Here is a 25784-nt window from a genome sequence, read left to right on the forward strand (position 1 = left end):
TACTAGATTGGTCCCTGAAATTCTGAATTGTTCTTGATAAGACTGTTTTAGAGGTTCCAATATTTGGTGTTACTGATAACCATATTTGTACATGTAAGAAGCTGGACAGAGACCGGGAAATTCATTGAATGGCTGGGGATTTCCTTAGAATCTGGGTGCTCCATACCCATCTTGTTGAGAGCCCTGAGTTGTCAAGTAAACCCACCACAAGGTTTCACCAAGGACAATGAAGGGGGAAGAACAAAGACTTAGATTGTGCTTCAACATAAAGAGAGCCAAGTACTAGATACTAGGTGGGGCAGGGCTTACTTAGCTGTCTAGGCTCTGTGTCTCCCAGGAGGAGAGAATGGGGTGGGGGTAGGGAAGGGAGCAGGGTGGTAGGGGATGGCGGGGGTGGGGGGGTGGGGGTGAGGGGAGAAAGAGACAGGTCTCCTGCATTGTCTATCCTCATCAGAGTGACTTGCGCTGAGCAGCATTGGGTCCAGGCAATGATTAGAGTCTTGGCATCAAAAACAACTGGTGATAACCAGAGCGCCATTAGCATAAGCCTTTGTTTGAGTGCTACAGTATGAGGAGACTCTGAAGGATTTCTGCCTTGGAGAAGAGTAGTATTCCTGTAAAGCTTTAATAAGAAGAATCTGTTAAAGCTCAGCTAGTTTGGAAAATAGTTGGCTGGAGATGGTTCTCAAGGGGGAGAGTTAGGCTGGTGGTTCAGCAGCCCTTGGTTGGGCAAATCAAGTTTATCAAAAGGGATGCAGAAAACAGTGAAAATGTTTTAGTTTTTAGGGTCTTTTATAGAATGCTATATTGACAAAAGAAGCCATTCAGGTGTGATGGGAGAAGTGAATGAAAGGGGAAGAATCTTCCAAGGGCCTTCTGCTCAGCAGTTGTTTTTCTTTACAAAAGCAGGGGAAATTGTTGCTTCTTCCTCACAGATGCCTCTCCCCCATCTCCACCCTGATGGTCCCACAATCCACCAGAGCAGCAGGGGAAGTGGAGTTATAGCTGAGCAGCTGTAGCCAGTGGTGTCATGCAAAGTTCCAAGATGTATGCTATGGACTGAATGTTGGGGTCCCTCCAAAATTCAAATGTTGAAATCCTAACACCCACTGTGATGGTATTAAGGGTGTGGCCTGTGGGAGGTTATTAGGTTATGAGGATGGAGCCTTCATGATGGGATTAGTGCTATTGTTAGAAGAGGCACAGAGAAGTGCCTCTCTTTCTTCACTCTTTGCCAGGTAAGGATACAAAGAGGAGGTGTCCGCAGGCTAGGAAGTAAGCCCTCATCAGATCTGGCAGTACCTTGATCTTGGACCTCACAGCTTCCAAAACTATGAGAAATAAATGTTTGTTCTTTCAGTCACCCAGTCTATGATAATTTGTTATAGCAGTCTGAGGTGTCTAAGACACGGACATTAGACAGGACTTAAGGTTTCCAGAATTCCGTAGTGATGATCAGGAACAAAGAGGGTTTGAGCCCTTGCAGCCATCAGACTGAGCTCACACAGACCGATAACGCAGCTTCATTTTAAATGATACCGGAAAATGAGTCTCCACTATTTGACCTTACCCCTGGGGGCCTTGTGAGAATTTGCTCGTGTCATGTGAGACCCATTCAGACAAGAGTAGGCCTTGTTTAAGAAGCAGCATGTGAAGGGACAGTTTATGGCTCCCATGGCCTCTCCCTTGGAGTATAATTCTTGACACAGTGTATCCCTTGTGTCTGTCCAGTCCAGATACCTCGGCATACAATGTCTGAAACAGCCTCTTTAGCAGAGGACTTTATTACATCAGAGAGAAATATTAACTGAGAAGAGCCCACATTATGGAAGGAAGTGCATGCATTTAATAAAGAGGTGATGTAAGCGTAAATGGGCATACTTAGAAGTAACTACATGTGCTTTGGTTTTGATGGTAATTTCCCATCCTTCATCTGGTTTTATTGCTTCTTTCTCTGGTTTTTCATTTTCTACTGATCTTCTCTGAGCATCCCTGTTCCCATCCCTAGCTGAGCCTCCCTGACAGGCTACCTCAGGGTGAGTTCCAACCCAGGAAGATCCTCAGCCTGGGGGCAAGGGCTCAGCTAACCTGAAACTCCTTCACCATTGTCCTGGGAATCCTTCTCAAGTCTCTCCTGTGTTAGATCTCCTCTAATTCTTGAATCCTACATCTTTATCTTCCTTGTTCTAATACCTTTCAGAGTAAGGGTGCAGAGGAGAGATCCTTTTTATTTTTTTTTTTTAGTGTTTTGCCTGAAAATATATAATTCTTTCCAATTGGATAGTTTGGCTAGGTATAGAGTTTAAGCTGGAACCATTCACTCAGAATTTTTTTGTAAGTTTTTTTTGTTTTTTTTTTTTTTTTCATTTGACAGAGACACAGTGAGAGAAGGAACACAAGCAGGGGGAGTGGGAGAGGGAGAAGCAGGCTTCCCACTGAGCAGGGAGCCAGATGCAGGGCTTGATCCTAGGACCCTGGGATCATGGCCCAAGCTGAAGGCAGATGCTTAACGGCTGAGCCGCCCAGGCATCCCTCACTCAGTATTTTAAAGGCAATTATTCTGTACTGTTTTCCTGTTTCTGAACCTTTGAGCAATACTTTTTTCCTCTTTGGAAGCTTTTAAGATCTTTTCTTAATTCCTATTGTTCTAAATTTCCTAGTCAAGTGACTTTTTTTTCTCACTTTTCCCTATGATGAACCTTTGGTGGGAACTTTTGATTTGGAAACTCATGTCCTTCACCTAGAGAGTATTTACTGTGTTATTTTTTCTGTTTGCTGTTATTGCTAGAATTTCTATTAGCTAAGTTTGGGCCTTTTTGAGTGACATAAAAACCTTTTTTTGTTTTGTTTTGTTTTCTATTTTCTTTTTATTCTTTCTCAGAAATTTCAACTTAATGTCCCAGTATTTCTTTTTTTTTTTTTTAAGATTTTATTTATTTGTCAGAGAGAGAACACAAGCAAGGGGAGTGGCAGGCAGAATAGGTAGAGGGGGAAGCAGGCTCCCTGCTGAGCAAGGAATCTTATGGGGTGCTTGATTCCAGGACCCTGGGATCATGACCTGAGCCGAAGGCAGACACTTAATGACTGAGCCAACCAGGCATCCCATCTCCCGGTATTTCTACTGAGTTTTCTTTTAGTCATCTTTTTATTTTTCAAGACTTTTTCTTGTTCTTTGGATATATCTATTTTATAGCTTTCTATTCTTATTTTATGAATGATTGGTATGTATATATATATAACTTTTGAAGGAGAGAGGAATTATAGTTTTGGTTTTCTGTGTTTGTTTTGCCTATTTCTAGTGTGGTTCCCTCTGTTCTAGGTGTCTAGTGCTGCCTAGTGCTGTGTAGCAAACTCCCTCCCCACCACCCCCAATCTTAGTGGCTTATTTAAATATTTATTTTTGCTCGTGAGTCTTCAATTTGAGAAGAACTTAGTGGGTATAGCTCATTTTTGGTCCATTCCATGTCAGCTAGGGCTGAAATCATCTGAAGGCTCACTCATATGTCAGGTGTCTGGGTTGGGAAGATCCAAACAGCTGGGGCATCTTTCTCTATAGAGACATGTGTTCCTTCCAGCAAGGCAGGTCAAGGGACATCAGAGTTCTATGTGATGATTCAGGGCTCCTAAAGGTGCATTGTCATAAGAGAGTGAGAGCTGACTGGAAGCTTCATCCTTTTTTGGTACCTAGCCTCAAAAGTCACATGGTATCATTTCCCCTTTACTCTGTTGCAGTGCTGTCCAACTGAAATAAAATATCAGCTACGTGTATAATTTTAAGCTTTCTTTAGTAGCCACATTTAAAAACTAGAAAGAAATAGGTGAAATTCATTTTAGTAATACATTTTATTTAACATACTATGTTCGAAAGATCATTGTAATTTGTAATCAATATAAAACTATTAATAAGATATTTTATATTTGTTTTCATCTTGTCTTTGAAATTCGGTTTATGTTTTATACTTAGATCATTTCTCAGTTTAGATGGCAACTTTTTTTTTTTTTTTTTTTTTTTTTTTTACCAGATGCTGGAATTTTAATATATGATGTGAAATAGAGTCCAATCAAAACAACTTAGTGGAGAATATTTTAAACTGGTTCAATTTTAAAATTATTTAGAATTGAATACAATTATCATTTCAGTTCTTCAGTTGCTATAGCCACATTGCAAGTACTCATAGCTACATGTACTTAGTGGCTCCCATTTGGACAGTGCAACTCTGTTAGTTGCACTCCACCTTTCAATGAAAGAAGGGGCAAAGTTTTAAAGAAAATGTGGAAACAAATATTGTGGCTGTTTTTAGGAAATATAAGCTGTCATATCTTCTAAATTTCCCTCGGTTTATTTGCTTTGGTTTCTATATTTCACGGTGAAGACTTTCTGTAATGTTGACTCACTGAAATGGAAGGTCTCAGAGGTAGACTGCAAGCTCTGGGTGTGGGGCAAGGCTTATGTACTGGTAGATTTCACTAGTGGGTGATTGATGGGGTCATCTCATTGGGGATGCATCACAGATCTGTGTCTGTTGGTTGTCTCTCTTAGGTTAGATTCTTCAGAGAAGAATCAGTTCCTTAGGGTACATAAGGCTAGTTGTCAGTGCTCTGGAGGTAGTAGAGGAGACAGGGGTAGTGTTAATGTTCACCTACTACATTCTGTCAGTAAAGCATCTCACCTCTACTCTTTGTTTTTCCTGGTTTCTCTACCAGAGCTACTCTGATCTAATTATACAAAGACTAAACTTCCCAGGGCTTGCTGGGTTGGGAAGGAGTCATGTCTGGCTGCCGCTGGTAGGGCAGGGAACAGCCAATTCTCATCTTCCAGCTCTACCCTTCTGCCTCCTGAGCCTCTCTGGGTCCTCTACTGTGAAGCAATCCCATGTCAGGGGCATTGATTGCCTCCACAGGCTGTTAGGTTTCATATTTTCCCGCTCTGCTAAGCCAGTTTTCACTCATACATCCACTTTCCATCCCCACAATATTTGGAGTCATGCGTTGTGTGCAGTCTTCTCCTCTTCTGTTTCCTTTGTCCTTGTATATGCCTTGGCATGTTATTTTAGCATGGAGGCATCCACATTGCCTGGAAGCTTGTTAGAATCTCAGGCCCAGCCCAGATCTACTAGAACAGAATTCATACGTTTAGCAAGATGCCCAGGTGATGAGCATTGCACACTTAAGTTTAGGAAGCACTAGATCATCTGCCTTAAAGCTTTGGCAGTGCCATGCCGGTGCTCAGCTCATGACACTGCTCAGTAAGTACTAGCTGGTGGGCTGATCTTCAGCCTGTAGCATGAATAAAGGGTCTCCACGAAATGAGCTCCACCTCAACTCCAGGATGGGAGATGGAAAAGATAAAGAAGTCCTTGCTTTGTGCATGGGAGCTTTAACCTATTTGGAAGCCCCAGTAGCCATATCTAGTGTGTTCTCTTCAAGATTCATCTTGAAGGATTTTCCAGACCAAAACTGACCTTTGAGATCCCCCAATTCCTAAAGCAATCCTGGAAATCTGATACCATCCTAGACACCTTCCAGCTTTGAGGTTTCTTGGACATTAAAACAGATTTAATGCCTACATGAATGCCTGGGCTCTGGAGTCTGTGCTGCAAGGGGGAAGCTCTAGGACTGGAATGTGGGCCTGGCTTTCCCCGCCACATGACCCACACTCTGCCTGTGTTTCTCCTGACAAAGGTTAAGTGTAGGGTGTGCCAAAAACAGGGAGAATCCAGCACCTCCCAGCCAGCCATGCTGAATTATTTTAAGAATCTCTGGATTCCAGATTGACTTGGAGATAGTCTTACATTACCAAAATTTTATAAATAATTTAACAACAAGGCTCTGAATAGTGTTATAATAGTATTTAATTTAATTAACAATCTGTCAACTAGAAAATATAAAAATGAAACATCCCTTCAACAGAGCTATCGTATTGAACATTAGTGACTATTGTCTAGGATTGCATTTAGAAGTTATAGATGGTTAGGCTATTTTCCTCACCCCAGAACATACCCTGAAATAATTAAAATCACCAAAGCTCTGATACAGATTTATTTTGTTTAAAATAAAAACTTTCAGGGATGTTGGTCTATAATTCTTTTTGATGTGGTCTTTGCCTGGTTTGGGGACCAAGGTAATGCTGGCCTCATAGAATGAGTTTGGAAGTTTTCTTTCTGTTTCTATTTTTTGAAAAAGCTTCAGGAGAATAGGTGTTATCTCTTCTTTAAATGTTTGGTAGAATTCCCCCAGGCATCCATCAAGCCCTGGACTCTTGTTTTTTGGGAGGTTTTTGATCACTGCTTCAATTTCGTAACTGGTTATTGGTCTATTCAGATTGTCAGTTTCTTCCTGTTTCAGTCTGGGTAGTTTATAGGTTTCCAAGAAGGCATCCATTTCTTCCAAGTTGCTTAATTTATTAGCATATCATTGTTGGTAATAATTTCTAGTAATTGTTTCTATTTCCTTGGTGTTAGTCGTGATCGCTCCCCTTTCATCCATAATTTTATTAATTTGGGTCCTTTCTCTTTTCTTTTGGATAAGTATGGCCAGTGGTTTATGAATCTTATAATTGTTTCAAAGAACCAGCTTCTAGTTTTATTGATCTGCTCTACTGTATTTCTGGTTTCTAAATCATTGATCTCTTCTCTAATCTTATTTCTCTTCTCTTGCTTGACTTAGGTTTTATTTGTTGTTCTTTCTCCAGTTCTTTAAGGTGTAAAGTTAGCTTGTGTATTTGGGATTTTTCTATTTTTTTGAGTAAGGCTTGGATGGCTATGTATTTCCCCCATAGGACCACCTTTGTAGTATCCCATAGGTTTTGGACTGATGTATTTTCGTTCTCATTGGTTTCCATGAACTGCTTAAGTTCTTCTTTAGTTTCCTGTTTGACCCAGACATTCTTAAGCAGAATGGTCTTAGCTTCCAAGTGTTTGAATTCCTTCCATATTTTTTCTTGTCATTGAGTTCAAAGCATTGTGGTCTTTGATATGCAGGGAATAATCTCAGTCTTTTGGTATCAGTTGAGACCTGATTTGTGACCCAGTGTGTGGTTTGTTCTGGGGAAGGTTCCATGTGCATTCGAGAAGAATGAGCATTTTATTGTTTTAGGGTGGAATGTTCTATATATATCAGACAACAAAAAGAAATAAAAGGTATTCAGATTGGCAAAAAAGTCGTCAAACTCTCTTTCTTTGCAAATAACACGATACTTTATGTGGAAAACCCAAAAGACTCCACCCCAAATTACTAGAACTCATATAGCAATTCAGTAATGTGGTAGGATACAATGTGAATGCACAAAAATCATTGCTTCTCTGTGTACTAACAATGTAATATAGAAAGAGAAATTAGGGAATTGATTCCATTTACAGTAGCACCAGAAACCCTAAGATACCTTGGAATAAACCTAACCAAAGAAATAAAGGATCTATACTCTAGAAAGTATAGAACACTCATGAAAGAAATTGAAGAAGACACAAAAAGATGGAAAAACATTCAATGCTCATGGACTGGAAGAATAAACATTGTATAAATGTCTATGCTGCCCAGAGCAATTTATACTTCCAATGCCATCCCGATCAAAATACCAATGGCATTTTTTAAAGAGCTGGAATAAACAACCCTAAAATTTGTATGGAACCAGAAAAGACCCCAAATCACCGAGGAAATATTGAAAAAGAACAACAAAGCTGGGGGCATCACATTGCCTGATTTCAAGCTATATTACAAAGCTGTGATCACCAAGACAGCATGGTACTGGCACAAAAACAGACACATAGATCAATGGAAAAAAATAGAGAGCCCAGATATGGGCCCTCAACTCTATGGTCAAGTAATATTCAACAAAACAGGAAAAAATATCCAAATGAAAAAACTTCATCAAGATATTTGCAAATGACATATCAGATAAAGGGCTGGTATCCAAGATCTATAAAGAACTTCTCAAAATCAACACCCAAGAAAACAAATAATCAAATCAAAAAATGGGCAGAAGACATGAGCAGAAACTGGTCCAAAGAAGACTTACGAATAGCTAACAGACCCATGAAAAAAAGTTCAACATCATTAACCATCAGGGATATTCAAATCAAAACCACATTGTGATACCACCTTACAGCAGCTGGAATGGCAAAAATTAACAAGGCAGAAAACAACAAATGTTGGAGAGGATGTGAAGAAAGGGGAGCCCTCCTACACTGTTGGTGGAAATGCAAATTGGTACAGCCCCTTTGGAAAACAGTATGGAGGTTCCTTAAAAAGTTAAAAATAGAGCTACCCTATGATCCAGCAATTGCACTACTGGGTATTTACCCCCAAGATACAGGTGTAGTGAAAAAAGGGTCACATGCACCCCAATGTTCATAACAGTAATGTCCACAATAGCCAAAATGTGGAAAGAGCCCATGATGTCCTTCAACAGATGAATGGATAAAGAAGATGTGGTCCATATATACAATGGAATATTACTCAGCCATCAGAAAGGATGAATACCCACTATTTGCACTGACATGGATGAAACTGGAGGGGATTATGCTGAGTGAAATAAGTCAAGCAGAGAAAGACAATTATCGTACAGTTTCACTTATATGTGGATCATAAGGAATAGCATGGAGAACATTAGGAGAAGAAAGGGAAAAGTGAATGCGGGGGAGGTCAGAGGAGGAGACAAACCATCAGAGACTCTGGACTCTGGGAAACAAACTGAGGGTTTTAGAGGGAAGGGGGTGGGGAGATGGGTTGGTCCGGTGATGGGTATTAAGGAGGTCATGTATTGCATGGAGCACTGAGTGTTACACACAAACAGTGAATCATGGAACACTACATCAAAAACTAATGATGTACTGTATGGTGACTAAAATAACACAATAAAAAATAAAAATTTTCTCCTAATTTAAAATAATATATATTCATTAAACAGAACTTGATAAATGTAGACATTTTCAAAGAAGAAATAAAAATCGCTATAACCCATCACTCAGAGATAATCACTGGTAACATTTTTATTTCCTTCAAGTCTTCATGCATTATATATTGTTATGTAAAATTGAGACTATTCTGTATAGAAAACTTTGTATTTTTTTTGTTCACCTAACCTTATAATGTATTTCTGCATCCCACTAAACATTCTTCAAAAGCACCATTTTGCTTTACCCATAATATAGTTTTGCCCCTTTATGTTTGTTTTTAGGTGTTCCTCTTTTGCTAAGCATTTTGACTTTTTTCAGTTTTCTGCTGTTACTGGTAATGCTACCTTTCCTGGAACCTGTCTTGGGAAACAGCCAGAAGTTCATGCAAAACTTTTATTACTGGATCCATCAGCATTTAAGCTGAAGACTCTTATTATATACTTGCCAAACTAGGATCTGGAGTAAGGTTCCAGTTTGCTCTGGCTTTATGGGACTCGGCTTCTGAGAAACACAGTGTCAGAAACCCCAGCCCCAATCAGTTGAGTGTTCTACTTAGCTTCGCTTGGCAGGAGGGAGATGGCACGCGCTGCTGAGCGTGGCGAGGTTTCAGAACAGGGGAGGGGAGCGAAGAAGAGCTAGAAGTGATGGCCGGGGGTTCACTTAGATGGTGTTCGGTATGTGTCTGAGGTCTTAGGTAAGGACAGATACATGACCACGCATTTCCTGGTAATGGACCCTTCTGTCCATCTTCTTTGTCCCTACCAGCCCCTCTCTCTTGAGTCCTCTAACCTCCCCATCCCCACCCCTTTTCTCTACCAGCTGCTTTGCTCGTCCATCAACTTTGTCCCCTATAATGCCTGAGAATCTGGATGCCAGTCCTCAATGGTCCTGGGCCAAAGTTGGGGATCAGGCCTTGCATCAGGGCTGGTAGACGTCATTCCTCGCTGTATCAGGACAAGCTAGGAAATGCTGTGGTAAAAATATGAGCAAAATCTTAGTGCCTTTACAGAACCAAGTTTATTGTTCACTCATCCAGTGGTGTGAGACTCAATGATCCAGTCTGCTTGAATTTTGCAGTACCCCGATCCCGAGACATGACTTTGGGATGCCCATGGCAGGTGATGATTGTACAGAAAACTGAGCGTGGTCTCTTAAGTGCTTCAACCTTGAAAGTGACATATGGTTATGGCCTTTGGGTCAAAACTAAGCACATGACTTCACCTAATTGCCCAGGATCAGGAAAACGTGATTCATCTGCATGTCTAGGTAGGAATGAGAACTGGAAATACTGGGGAGGATTATGATGTCCACCTGAATTACCAAAAAAGGAAATCTTAAAATATACTCCAAACACAGTAATTAGAGAAACACATCAGTATTAAGTGTGTGCAAGCAGCACCAAAAAATAGTAACTTACGCGAGCGTCCGTTATAGGCTCTCTGTCTCAAACAGAATTTGTTTTACAAATAGGTGAGGCTATATGCCTCACGGGAAAACGGCTCCATAGGATTCATCTGGATGTGATGAGGGAGCTCAAGGTAGCCCAGGAGTCTACTTCTATTTCCCGCTAGTGGAAGGAAGTGTGTTACGATATAGCTGATCACGAAGGGATTGCAGGCAGGTTTCCACTGGTGCGCTGCAGCCCCTTGACTGGTAGTGAACTCGAACTCCACGCTGTTTTGAGGAAGACTCTGAGGAAGCTTCTAGGCTCAGTGGGGAAGATCGCAATGATTCATTCATCTGACAGATATTTACAAAGCACTTACTGTGTCACAGACCCTGTCCCAAGTGCTGGTTCTCGCCGCTCACGTGGAACTTCCATGATCAGTATCACTTAGCGGTGTGTGCCCTGGGAAGCTAGCCTGTGTGCCTGGGTGTGTGCACATGCGTGGGGGGTGAGGGCAGCAGGGGCACAAGATTTTCTTCCTATTTCCATCTCAGAGCTAATGTGACTGCTTAGTCAGTGCCAGATTAATTCAAGCAATAGAAGTAAAAGCTAGCTGGCTATCCTCACACGCACTCCCATGAGAAGGATGTAGGTTTCTGAAGTGCTTTCCCCTTGCATTGGTAAGTCAGTCCTGCAATACTTACCATGTGCTTCATCCCCATGACTTGTGCTTTCAAAGACACTACACTGTCAATGGGGTACCATCCCCTTTGTTTCTCTTGCCCCAGCTCATCCCTCTGGCTGCTCCAAAAATATTCTTATTAAGTCCTAGATTTTCCCCCCCATCCACCAAATTCTCTATTTTCTTAAAAAGCTTGAACTAGCAAATGGGAATGATATTACTTCCCTTCCTCTGTTCCTCTAAGTTTTGTTTTGTTTTGTTTTGTTTTAATCCACCCAGGACAGAGCAGGAGGAAATTGACCTTTCCTCTTCAGTTGCTTCAGCAGAAGTGATCTAAAGGATCTGAAGGATCCCTAACAGGGCTCATTCTTGGCCAGGGCGCTGGGATGTCTCCTCCACAGACTCTGTACCACGAAGCTCAAGTGAAACGGTGAATGACATAAAGAGACCCTCAGCAGGACCACCCGCGGTCTCTTGTCACCCTTTGTTCTCATGAGCATGCTTCTCTTGGCTCCTCCAACTTAACCCTTTCCAGAGAGTTCCGTACTGGCTGGGGACCTCCTCACTGTTTGCTGTGGGCAGCAAGTCAAGGCCCGAGCCAGCCTGGAGTAGTCGAGGGCTGTGTAATGATATTGGGCTATTGCCAAAATTAAAAAGAAGGAAGAAAAACGAATTTATTTCTAAAGGAAAACAGGAAGGGTATTATTACCCATTTTTCTTCCCCCTCACTCTCTCTATGTCTAAATAATAAATAAGTGATAAATCTGGGAACAGGTTTGACAAAATATTTTCTCTATTAGGACCCACTGAATGTTTAGTACCCCTAATGATAATAATATCTAAAACAGACTTGGAACTAGAGGCCTATCTGAAAGGAGATATTTCAGACCCATTTTGAGAAACTTTGCAAAGCTGTTTCATTGGTGTGGGGATCCTTTTGTCCTCTGTGTACGCATTATCTGAGTTCAGTCACATATGGAAGGAAAAATCATTCTAACAAGAAAATTTTTGGTAATAATGGGACCACTTAGAAAGTCAGTCTCCACTCAAACATCCCTCCCTGTTTAACACTGGAGCTTTAACCCTGCCCATTGGGTCAGTATCTTTAACATTTTTGGCTTTCAGTCCATCTCTAATTTCAGGGTATGGGACATATTTGACAACACTAATGCAAATAAAATAGAAACAGATTACAAAATGAAATCGAAATCTTGCAGAAGAGTCACGTTTTCCTGAAGTTGTTGGTAGTGGTGTGGAGGACTGCTCTAGTCACGGACAAAGTCTTGGGCAATGAAGAATCAGGCAGAGCTGAGTTAATTGAAAATTGAAGAAGAAATTGGATGATAACAATATAGGTCTTTGAAAAGAAGATTAATTGAGCCCTAACAACACTGATGTAATACCAGACTATTAGAAAATGATCCTCTTTATACTCTTACTTCTTGACAAAAACGAAGTGGAAAATGTCAAGGCCATGGGAACTTTACCATTCTTTTGTCCATCACCTTAGAGATGAAGACCCAGAGAGCCTCTGCTGGCCTAGAAGTCACCAGAGAGGTGAAGGTATGCAGAGTCCCACTGCTGGTGATGGACCAGGGCCAGCCGGGACTCCGCCCACCTTGCCAATCCTTCTAGTCACTCCAGCGGGAGTTTGACTCCCCATACCCCCACCCATGAGCAAATCCTACTGGCCTCTCTTCCAAGGCATTCCCAGAATAATCTGACTGTTTCTTTATACCTCCCTCCCCCATATCCCATGTCCCTCCCCAGGATTGCTCCAGCAGCCTTCTAGCTGGGCTGCGCTTCCCACCCTTGTCCCTGTGCCCCAAGTAGCAGTCACTGGGATCCTTTTAAAGCAGGTCTTATCCCTCCTCTCTCAAACCTTCCAGTAGCTTCTTCTCTCCTTCAAGATAAAATCCCCAAACTTCCCTGACTTTATCAGCTGCTTATTACCTCTCCTCCCATTCTGCGCTCTGGTCACCCGGCTTCTTTGCCGTTGTTCAACTCCCTGTGGAAACTCCCTGCTCAAGGTCCTCACACTTCTGCTGCTGCCTGGAAGGCGTCCTCGAGATCTCTCACTTCCTTTCCGTTCTTTGCGCATGTCCCAGGCCCCTGTAAAAGAGCACTTCACCTTATCACCCCTTCCTACTGAATTTTTCCTCATAAGAAAAATGATCGAGTCTTGGCCTGTATATCTATATGTTTATGATCTGCCTTCCCATGTCAGAATGTAAGTTCTGTATTCGCTGTGTGGTTTCCGTGCATTCCTCGGGCAACTGTATCACTTTGGTTGGCGGGTCCTGTTAGAACTCTGATGTTATTAATAAATGCTAAATAAGTAATCCTTGAATAAACAAAGAAATACATAGCACGAATGATCAAATGAATAATTGAAATGATCTATACTGGGGCATCATGTAAGAAAATCGTTTTAGAAGTCAGAATGCTTTGCCAAGTTGCCAAGTTCCTTTCCCCCTTTTTCATCCTGCTGTGGTTTTTCTGTCCTGTACCCCACCCCTGTGTGCTCTGTGGAGCTTCCCCCGGGGAACCCCACCCCATTCGGACCCCTGCTTCTCAATCTCCGTGATTTGATTGGGGGGGGCAAAGGCACTCATTCAGAGCTTCAAGATCACAGGCTTGCAAAAGCGCAGAGAGTCTCACTCACCTAGAGCCGTGGTGGTATGGGAAGGAGGGATTTCTTATGTGGATGAAGGACTTTTTTTCCCCTAAATTAGAATTTAGGCAACTCTCTTATGGTCAGGGATTACTTACGCAGTTTCTGGGCATTTGGCCCTTCGTTTGTACTCCTATGTTTTGGCCAGAAGGAAGGAGGGAAATTCCACTTAAGCTGTTGGGAGTCAGAAAAGAGGTTGCAATTCCTGGTCAAAATCCACTTTCTTCGAATTCCCCCCCCCCCCCTGGCAGGTGTGGGTTGAAGGTATGCTGGGGAGTTGGACAGAAGAGGAAAACTTCCATGCAAAGGCACACGTGCTGTTTGGGAACATTAGTTTTGAAAGTTTGGGAAAAATGTAAGGACAGGTTTTGTTTGTTGTTGTTTTGTTTTGTTTTTAAAGATTTTATTTATTTATTTGACACAGAGAGAGAGAGAGAGAGAGCACAAGCAGGTAAAGCAGCAGGCAGAGGGAGAGGGAGAAGCACGCTCTCCACTGAGCAGAGCCCAACTCGGGACTCGATCCCAGGACCCCGATAACATGACCTGAGCTGAAGGCAGATGCTTAACTGACTGAGCCACCCCGACACCCCAAGGACAGGTTTTTATTTTAATTATTATTATTAATTAGCACTGGTGAAGGGACATTTGGGGGACATGTGAGGTGAGGAGGTGGGGAGCTCAGCATAGAGTAAAAGTAGTCATTGCTGTTAAGGAAAGGTGGGCTAAGCTAGGAAGACAGCTGTGACTCTACCTATCCAGAGAGGCCTGGAAGGAGGCACCGCCCAAGGCAGGGTAGTAGCTCCGTCACATGGGATAGCTGGGTGGCTCTCTTCTCAGGGGGTGTCCGTGTCTGGGAGCCAAAGATGACTCAAGGTGACCCGCTTGGCTTTTATCACCGTTGATTCGATTCTGGGTTATTCCCCTCCATTCCCGAGTTGGCAATACTTAACTCATGTTGGTGGCAGTTGATCTGACTAATTGGCCCCTGGAAGGGGCAAGAAGATTCTCTTGTATCTCCAGTCCCCTCCCCCAACAACGGCAGCCACGTGGGGGAGGTTTGGAGGGTCTCCTGCCCTGGGCTCTGCCTCGTAAACCCTTCCCTATACTACTCGGCCATGTGGAACTTCCCTCACGCTGCACAGGAAAGCGAGCCAGGCCCTTTCCGCAAAGCTCCGTCCTGATTGAAAGATGAGTGAGTGAGTCTACTAACCGCTGTCTGCAGCAGCTTCCCCGGCCCCGCAATGTGAGGACAGGGTAATGACGTCCAATTTTGCACACTTCAGATCCATTAGTAGCAATTACCTTTCTCGAGGTGTTTTGAGTTAGTTTTAACATAGCATTCTTACAGTTGGTGGATAATGACAGTAATAATGTGTGCAACATTTTCAAGTCACTGTTTTTAGCTACAATAACACCATTAGTAGGTCTATTTAACAGATGCATTTCATGCTAAAAGTTGAGGTTCTCATGATTCCTGTCCCTTCCCCCATGCAAACCTTCACCGCTATTTTATTCAATGGAGATTTTTACTTTACATTTTCAGAGCTGTTTTTCCTATTCTGGGTCTTTCTACTGAAACGGGATGGTTGTATGACTGGCTTGATCTAGAATTATTAATTATTTAGATGTTCTTATTTAGCTGTTCTTTTCGTGACTTGCAAGCTGACCTAGAAATCCAAAGCTTGCAAAAATGGAAAATGTGTATATTTTCTAAAACTTGTTGGGATGTCTAGGAAAGATTATAGGGTTTTACATGATGTCTTCAAGGCTCTGTGTTTGTGTGAGAACACCCCCCAATAATCCATAAGATCTGTGTGTTCACTCCACCCCACCTGCCCCCACTCCTCCCGGAAGGCCTCTCTGACCACCCCAGCCACCAGAAAGTTCTCCTCACAAGCTCCACTTCCTTGCTTTCTATACTTGCTTTTGGACACTGCTGACCATCGTCTTGTTACTTACAATGCCTCACCTTCCTGTGTGAGTTTCCGAGGGCTGCCTTAACCATGTAATACAAGCTGGGTGCAACAACAAACGTTGACCCTGGAGGCTGAAAGTCTGAAATCAAGGAGTTGGCAGGGCCATGCTCCCTCCAAAGCTTCTAGAAGATCTTTCCTTGCCTCTGCCAGCTTTGGGTGGCTCCCGGCTTCCTTGGTTTATGGCACTATAACTCCCATCTCTGTCTTTTCGCATTGCGTTCTTCTTTTTTTTTTTCTTATTTTTAAAAAATTATTTAAATTCAATTAATTCAAATATAATGTATTGTTCATTTCAGGGGTATCAGTCTGTGATTCATCAGTTCTCATTACAACACATGCCCTCCCCTACATTCTTCTTATAAAGACCCCGGTCATATCAGATGAGGGCCCACTCTCATGAAAGCATCTGAACTTGATTTCATCTGCAAAGGTTCTATTTCCAAGTAGGGTCACATCCATAGAGAACAGGGGTTAGGATTTCAACATATCTTTCCATGGGGACACAACTTAACTCATAATACCCCTCAAGGAAATTGTAACCTCCTTGAAGCCTAGACTGTTTGATGTACCCCCCTTAAGCAACATTTCCTAAAATCTTGACTAGGGAACAGGAATCTTTAGGTTCTTGTTAAAACCAGGGGCTTCTAGCCAAACATATTAGAGAAACACTGTATCTATGTCCCTGACTTAAGATGCTGATTAGCATATTAAAGGCTCTGAAAAATCTTGCTATAAACATACTTCCTTAAGCCATACTTGTTTCCACTAGCTTTTTTATTTCCAGGACTTTTTTTGCTCCAGGTTTCCTCCATTAACAGCAGTGGAATATACTTTGGGGGAATAGAGGCCCATTGAATGAAGTTTCCACCATATGAATCGCCTCAAATGAGATTAGCAGAATAACATGGCATTTGGTTGAGCAATTTTTTTTGATAGTATGAATTGTGTCCTGTAGAATAGGAACAGTTTTTAAAAGACTTAGTTCTGAGTGCTACCTGAATTCAGCCTGGAGTTGGACAGATTGCTTGACACCCTCTCCCCCCTGCCCTTTGTTCAGTCTACTCACCTGACCCCTGGATGGCATGTCTCCTCATTTGAAAATAGGGACAAGCATGTATCTGAAAAATGTATTGTACATAATTACTATTGGAGCCCAGCACTTCAGCCAGGAACATCAATGAAGTCAGTGCGTCCTTATGCTATGCTGTGCCTTCGATGATAACAGTGATTTTAAATGAAGTGATAGAATGGGGAGTTACCCGAGAAAACTTGATTTTCTGCTTATACTTAAAGGAAGATAATAACGATAATTTTCCAACAACCATAACAAGAAGTCCTCTTTTTGATCCTTTCAACACCATGTGAGTTCTTTTTGCATCTTTTTGTAAAAAGTTTAGTCCCAGGTGGGCTTTTTGGCTAACTTGTGGTGGTTGTCTCCTTCCCTGGTACGATTTGAGAGTTCCAAAGCCATTTCTGGACCACTGTGGGCAACACCTGAGTAGGAACGTCAGTCTTTTGGCAAAAATGCCACATGTTACATTGTAAAGCCAAATAAAAATGTTTTTCTGAATCAGGGGTTTGTACTGGTTTAAGATAAAGCTGGTATATTTATTAAAATTAGATACATTAGAGGGCTATTTCATAAAAGGGATTATGTGTTTTTTAAAACTATACAATTTGGAGTTCACTGCAAGTTTCTTTAAATAGTAAATACCCCAGTGTATTCCAGTTGAGACTTAATTTACATATATCTGATTTTCATACATTCTTCCAATCATATCAGTTGATGTGTAGAGTGATTAAGAGCATGGGCTTTGAAGTCAGGCAGACCTGTGTTCAAATCCTGACTAACTTCACTCCTTGCTATCCCTGTAAATTACGCAGATGACTTACTCAGGGAGTTTCAGTTTTATCTCTAAAGCAGGAATAATACCACCTCCCTAAAATGGTTGTTGTGAGGACTAAATGAAATAATGTATTTAAACTTCTGTTCCCAGTGTATAAAGAGTTCAACTTAATTCCCAGCATCTGCACATACAATGTGTATAAAAACTATGATAAATGTAGTTACTATTATCTGCTACCTTATAATCGTTTACATCTTTCATTCACTTAACAAGTACTTATTGAGCGTCTATTACATGACAGGCACTATTGAAACTGCTCAGGATATAAGAGAGAACAAGTAATTTCCTGCCTGTGTGAAGCTTTTGTTTTAGGGAGAGGGTGGCAATTAAATTAATAAGCAGATAGTATATCAGATTCTGAGAATCACTGTGGAGAAAATTAAGCAGGATATGGTAGGCAAGGCATGCAGTGTACGTGTGTTTTGGCGCATGGGTGGGGTTGTGGGTTTTAATTTTTATCTATAATGATTAGGGAAGCCCTCATCAATCATGTGACATTTGAGTAGACAGAAAGGAAGTGAGGAAAGAGCCTTCAGGACTAAGAAGTAGCAAGAGCAAAGGCCCTGAGGTATATTTGTGCATAGCAGTGTCTGAGAAGCTGTAGGAAGTTAGCGTGGCTGGGGCAGAATGAACCAAGGGGAGGTTAGTGGGGTATAAGGTCAGAGAGGACCCCTAAACCAGGTCAGGGGGTCTTGTAGGACCTAGTACACACTTGGGATTTTATCCTTTGAAGATGGAGCCACTGGCAAGTTTTGAGCAGAGGAATGATAAGATCTGATTGTTTCAAGAGGGCTGGTCTGGCTACGGTGTTGAGAATATACTATACTGCAATAGGAGTGTAACTCGTGATACCTATCAATTATATAATGGGCATAACTCTCTGAAGAAAGTATTCTCTGACTCATTGCTTGTCTTCTCTCTCTACCCTAGTCTTCCACACCCTATGGTGCACTTTCCTTTTGTAATTGCCCATTTCCCAGGATAGCTGAATATCACTGATGTTAATTAAGGGCAGTGTCTTAACTCCGGGTGCCATAGCAAAATACCATAGACCGAGTGACTTAAATAACGGAAATTTGTTTCTCACATTTCTAAAGACTGGCAGTCCAAGATCACAGTGCTGGCAAGATAGGTTTTATTCTGAGGCCTCTTCTTCTGGTTTGTAGACTGACCTCTATCTCCATTGTGTGCTCCAATGGTGGAGAGAGATGCTATGTCTTCTTAAAGGACACTGATCTTATCCGATCATGACCTCGACCTTCTGGCCTCATTTAACCTTAATTGCCTCCATGATGACTCTTCCTCCAGCATATAGTCACATCATGGGCTGGGGCTTTAAAATATGAATTTTGGGGCAACATAAACATTCAGTCCAGACAGGAAGGAGGTGGCATATTAAGAGTTCAGTTCTTTTTACCAGAATGGACAGTATGCTCATTTAGCCACTATAAAAACCTGCCACCCCCTCTTGAGGGAAACCTAGCAGTCACTGCCATTTGTCATCCTGAGGCATAACCTAGCAGAGTTGCTCGAGATAAAATAACATCTACCAGGGGACTGAGAGCTGGGGACACCAGGACCGCATCCTGAAGTCCTCCATGGGGATGGTTTCACTAGATGTCACTCCCCCCACCCCCGTGTTTGTTTATTTATTTCGAGCCTAATTAACATACCAGGTTGCACTTTATGCTGAGAAGCTTTAGAAGGAGACATCCCCTCAGCATGGCCACCACCGTCTTTGTGCAGGTCATGCTCTGTGTAGGGGCTCCTGCCTAAGGGGGGTGAGTAAGGGCTGGAATCCAGCCGGGCTCTTCTCACCATCCCTGAGCCCATCTGGGCCACGCTAGCCTGACAGGCACCATTTTCTAACCCACATAGAAATACCAATGGGCCGGCAGGAGTTTCATGATGACAAGCATGTGATGGGATATCGAACAGCATCTTCTCTGTCCTTAGAAGAACTTTCTTTCTAATGTGAGAATCAGAAATAGTTGTGCTTCCTGGGGCTACCGGTTTGTTTTACATGTGTATTACAGCTTCATTTCCTCTTCCCATGGACCAGATTGGTGCCCTCCTGCTAGTGAGTGGAGGGGATTTCCTGGTAGGCATTCTGTGTGCTCAGGGCCCTCATCACACGGGATTCCTGGCCTCTTTGGGTGCTGTGGATGGGCCGTGACATGCTTCTACATTTATTAATTTGAGAACACGTGTGATGCCCTGCTTGAGTTGGGGCATACTTGAGTTTTAGTCTGCTTACATTAGGGGATTATTATAATAAGTTTGCCTTCATTCCACAGGGATTTGCTATGTGTCCCACTCTGTGCTGGTCCCGAAATGGGGGTGAAGAAGACAGGTTGGGACTCTATTCAGGAGGTTGTATGCTAATCAAGAGGAGGCAGGTAAACAAGTGAGCAAGGTGATTGTAGTTTGGGACAGGAAGCAAGAAGGTGCTGTTGCAGAGCGTTACTGTACATGATGGGGAGGGTGAGGTCAAAAAGGACGGGTTTCTTTAGACAGAGTAAGGGGAGCTTCTAAAGAGCATTAATTTAGATGATGTAAGTTAAGTGTTTAGCTTGGTGCCTGACACATGGTAAGCTCTCGATTCTTGAAAAAGGTTATTGTTACTATCAACTATGGCCTCTCCCTCAGTGTATGCTGCTCAACACGCCAAGGCCAGAGGACCACATGGCCAAGCTCGAAAAGATGGCAGGACTTGGCACATGTGCCAGCAATGGATGGCTGGTTGGGGATCTCCAGTTCATGACGACCGGATGGGTCTTTCCCCTCCTTCCCTCTTGAAGGGCCATCCTTCTTTGTTGGGTGGTACCGATGGCCTTTACTGTACAGCTGAGTTCACGTTTGTAATTTGAACCCTTTTTCCAAACCATCACCCCCACGCATTAATCTGTGGCCCTTCCCCCAAATCTTTAAATCTATTTTCCCGACTGCAAGTTTCAATTCATGTCCATTCAGAACCAGATGCAAAATGTTTTGAATGAAGATGGGAGCAACGAATAGGTAAAGGTCCTTGCCTGCAGAGATAATAATGTTCAGTGGCCAGGAGAGTTGTTGGATGGGTTAAACTAGATCCCTTCTCACGTCCTATTTTTTTTTTAATTTTTTTTTAAAGATTTTATTTATTTATTTGACAGACAGAGATCACAAGTAGGCAGAGAGGCAGGCAGAGAGAGAGGAGGAAGCAGGCTCTCTGCAAAGCAGAGAGCCCGATGCGGGGCTCAATCCCCCAGGACCCTGGGATCATGACCTGAGCCGAAGGCAGAGGCTTTAACCCACTGAGCCACCCAGGTGCCCCTCACGTCCTATTTTTGAGTGTTCTCTGAGCTTCTGGAGCCAGCCAGCCTCTCTGGTGGAAGGATTAGGGCCTGGAGCAGGGAGCTTAGGTGAGTCTAACAGGTTGATTTCGCCGTGTTCCTAGGAATGAGGCAAGGCGGAGCCCAGCGCACGAGCTAAGCTTGCTGAAGTACTCCGAAAAGCCAGGGTCTCCATCTTGCCCACAACTCAATGCCTTCCCTTGGTTACCTAAGGGAACCCACTTACGACTCTATTACCCGGTAAATTAGGAGAGTGATTCAGTCAGATATATTTATCATGAAGAGAACTGAAGATAATTAATACACTGCATTGAATGCAAATTGTACCCACAGCACTTATCTCATTTTCAATTAGCACAAATGTTACAGCACTGCAGGCTTGTTATGGTTTTACCACGGGCTGGGTAATTAATTTCCGTGAGCCACATATCAGGCACCTGGTAATGCCGTTTATTAATAAATGTCACCCCAGGTATCGGTTTGTTAGAAGAGGTAAATAAATGGAATGCGCAGTTGTCTGCCCTGTGCAAATCTATTTTTACACCTCGCTGAATCTTTTCACTTGTTTGTTTATTGACTTGCATGACTCCTGAGATTACAATTGCAAACAAAAGAAGATCCCTACCCGTCATGTGGCCTCAAAGCGGGGAATTCCCTTTTCTTCCCCCTCGGGGACCGTTAGGCCGGTGAGTGGAGTTAGTCACAGGCCGGTTTGTGTTGCCTCAGAAAGCATTTTCCCAAATGAGACCGCCAGGGAGAGTCAAAGAGGAGAGACTTCCCCAGCCACACCTGTCCCACCCAACCAGCCTCTCTCATGTGCATCTCCCCAACTGCAAATCTTTGAGAGCAGGAGATCTTACAGACCCTTTACTGGTGCCTCCATCCTGCCTCTTCCTGGCCCCCTTTCCCTCCTCTACTTCTCATTTATACTCCTGGTTATTAAAAAAGGTTCTGGTCACCCATTCCAATGTGTACATGGGGGCTGTTTCCCCACACCACCGCGCAATCCTTGGACACCAGCTTGGGGTCCTACAATTCAACTCCATTCTGGCACAATCTACAAAGAGATAGCATCAGATCCCACAGGTTAAGGGCTCGGTCCCACAGGACTGCCCCCACTTGAGATGCCAATCACTCATCCAGTGTGGCACCTGTGCTTCTGACGGCCCACTCTAAATCAGAGGTTTCCATGACCTCCTCCCCCTCAGAATTCGGTTAACTTGCCAGAACGACCCAGAGAACTCAGGGGAATATTCACTTACATTTCCCAGTCTATTATGAAAAGATATGATAAAGGACGCAGAGTAACATCCAGATGGAGGAGATGCATGGGACAACACGATGGAAAGGGTGCCGAGCTTCCACGCCTTCTCCAGGCACGCCACTCTCTCCGAATCATGTGTTCCCCAGCCTGGAAGCTCTCCAAACTGTGTCCTTTTGAATTTTCAGGGAAGCTTCATTCCATAGGCACGATGGGTTAAATCACTGGCCATTAGTGATTGATTCAACCTCCAGGGAGTGGGGTAGGCGGCCCTTCCCCTTGCCAGAGGTTGGGGTGGGACTGAAATTTCCAACCCTCTAGTCACATGGTTAGGTCTCCAGGAAACCAGCCCCCTCCTTAGGAGCTTTCCAAATGTCACCTCATTAACATAGTAAGAGACACCTTTATCCTCTTCTTAGGAATTCTCGGGATTTTAAGAGCTTAGTGCCAGACATGGAGTCAAAGTCCAAATACATGTTTCTTTTTAGAAGTCACAATGTCAGAGCTAACTAACCTGTGACTCTGGGGACTCTATCATAAGAAGGTGGGAGAATTTGGTGGCCTTCCCACAAAAGTGGGTTGTTGAGCAGAAGTCCCATATTTCTGTGAGCTTTTCCACATTTCTGACTTATATCTTCTCTCTCCATACTAGCAGGTGACATTAGTTTTTTTTTGTAGAAAAAAACCAACAACGACTAGTTAACAGATTCTGATTGCATACTTACCATGGGTCTGGAACTTTCAGAGCTGGAGGGTTATACGCTCAAATCCCATTTTATCAAAGTTCTTGTGGGAATGTCAGTTTTGCTGAGTAGAGAGTTTGCTCTTTTTTTTTTCTTGATCCAGTGGGGACCAGAATCCAAAATCAGCAATTCTCAACTTAAATTTTGAATTCAGTTGCTTCTGAAGTTCCCTTGAGGACCCTATTTGAAAAGCCACTGTGATTTGACTGAGTTCATCCACATGAAACACTCAGCACAGTGCCTGGTACCCACCCAGTAACTTGACCGTGATTAGTATGGGTGTCGTTACCAGCCCTGGTTCCATGATCCCAGAGCCTCCTACAGGGAGTCACCTTCTGTTTAGCAGGTACTTATTGAGCACCTACTATGTGCCAGGCACTGTTTTGGCACTGCAGACGAAACACAAAAATTCTGGTCCTAATGAAGATAGGAGATGTTCTATTGGAAACAGGAAATAAACAAGCAGATCAGTAGAATATATAGTGTGCCAGACAGTTGAGTGCTACTGAGAATCCCAGGAAGGGAGAGAAGACTGGAAGTGGAAGGGGCTTTCAGCTTGGAGTTTTCAGCTTTAAGAAGGCCTTGCTGGCTCCTGGCTCAACAGAGAGCCTGCGTCTCCCTCCCAGCACTCTGCCTGATGTTCTCCCTGCTTGTACTCTCCCTCTCTGTTGAATGAATAAATAAAATCTTAAAAAAAAAAAAAAGATTCTTAAAAAAAAAAAAGAATTTAAAAGGCTTCCTCTGGCTTTTGTGTTCAGCAATAGACTATAGGAGGACAAGGGCAGAACCAGGGAGACCAGTAAGGAAATGTATTAGTTTCTTATTGCTGCTATAACAAATTACCACAAATTTAGTGACTTGAAACAACACAAATTTATTATTTTACAGTTTAGGAGGCCAGAGGCCTAAAATCAAGGTCTGAGCGGGGCTATGTTCCTTCCAGAAGTTCTAAAGGAGACTTCTGTGACTTTTCCAGCTTCTAAAGACTTCTAAAGACTGCCTACATGCCTGGACTCTCAGCTTCTTCCTTAGTTTCAAAACCAGCAGCAAACTGTCTTCATCTCTTTTCTCTGACATCTCCTTCCATTGGCCCATTTCCTTCTTTGACTTTGACCCTCCTCTTTCCCATATGAGGACCCTTGTGATTAAGTTGGCCTCATCTGCATAAACCAAGATAATCTCCCTGTCGCAGGATCCTTAAATTCATTACACCTGCAAAGTCCCTTTCACTATGTAAGGTATTCCCGATTTGGGGGGATTAAGATGTGTTCATCTTTGGAAGGCCATTATTCTGACTACTGTAGAGGTTTGTGCCTTTGTGTAGGTGAAGGATGAAGGTGGTTTGGGCAAAGGTAGTGAGAAGCATTTGGATCCTGGTTATATAACAATCTGCTTCGTATCTTAGGCCATTTTCGGCATGGAAGCTTCCAGAATACTCTGGGCTGTGCTGTGGCATTAGCATCCCCTTTTTCATTATAATTTCAACTGACTTGGAGCCCATTTTGTATCCCCCCCTTAACTAAGGAACCATGGATAGTTGTGGTGGGAAGGGACTTCAGAAACTAATGAGTTTCCAATTATGTCTTTATAAATTCCTGCTTTGTCCTGGGACCATTGAAACTCCTTGGGTGGTTTTCTTTTTTCTTTTATTTTTTTTTTAATACCAAATTTATATCTGCTTACTCTTTTATTCATTCATTCAGCATTTCCTGAGCATCTGTTGAGTGCACTGCTCTGTGCTATGTAAAAGTAGAAATAGAAAGTCTAAGAGTCATGATCCTTATCCCTGGGAGAGAGGGATCTATTTGCAATCTCTTTGGAAGGAAATCAGAGAATAATTTCAGAGCCAAATGTGACTGAAAAATGAAATGCAAGATTTATGCATCAGTACCAAGGGAGTGAAGGATGTGGAGAGGCTTCTTGGAAGAAGTAACAGGTCATGGATTTTTAGTTTTAGTTTTCAACCGAGGGCCAGAGAATTGCCAGCTTTTAATTTTGTTAAGAACAAACATTAAAAAATTTTTACCATCCCTTATAACCTTCATTTTATAATAGGTAAAACATCTAAGCATCTAAGATATGAAAAGGACATGATTGGGCCGCCTGGGCGGCTCAGTTGGTTAAGTGTCTGACTCTTGATTTCCGCTCAGGTCATGATCTCAGGGTCGTGAGATTGAGCCCCACATTGTGCTCTATGCTTAGTGGGAGTCTACTTGAGATTCTCTTCATCTTTCTCTCTCCCTCTGCCCCTCCCCTCCTCACGGGCACACATTCTCTCAATTGGATAAATAAATATTTAAAAAAAAAAAAGGACATGGTCTCAGAATCAAGGGGGAGTTTCTTGCATAAAACATATTTAGTTTTATAAAACCCCAATGCTTTCTTTTTCTCGTTTTGCTGAGAGTTGTTGTGGATTGGTATAGGTCTCTGCACCTCAGCCTAGAGACAAAGGCTATTTGGGTTGTTTATAGTTTAGATTTCTGACTTTATTGAACATGACCTTCTCCCTTTATTTCTTTGGGCCCTGAATTCAGGTGGCTGGTGACCAGATGACCAGGATCTAATGTCTTGCTTGTGGATTCTTGAACCTTTTCCCTGTTCCTGGCTTCTTTACCAGAGGGAAGTTTGGGAGGCGGAAGAGGGAAGAAAAATGCAGACCAGTTGCACTGGGGCACCTGAGGTCATCTTTTGGTGAGTGAGTGGTAGGCCTAGTGATAGTCTAGTTCTACGTGGAGATTTTGGGATATTCTATGGGTTTCAGTCTTCATGGTTGTGTTAGTTTCTTGTGGCTGTTACAATAAATGACTACAAACTAGTCACAGTATTCTTATAGTTCTGGAGGTGGAAGTATGAAATCAAGGTGTCAGCAGGGCTGTGCTCCCCCTGACGGCTCTAGGAAGAAAGGCTTCCTCATCCCTTTCTAGCCTC

Source organism: Enhydra lutris, unplaced genomic scaffold, assembly GCF_002288905.1.
Source record: "Enhydra lutris kenyoni isolate GAN:26980312 unplaced genomic scaffold, ASM228890v2 scaffoldscaffold24, whole genome shotgun sequence".
NCBI lineage: Eukaryota > Metazoa > Chordata > Mammalia > Carnivora > Mustelidae > Enhydra > Enhydra lutris.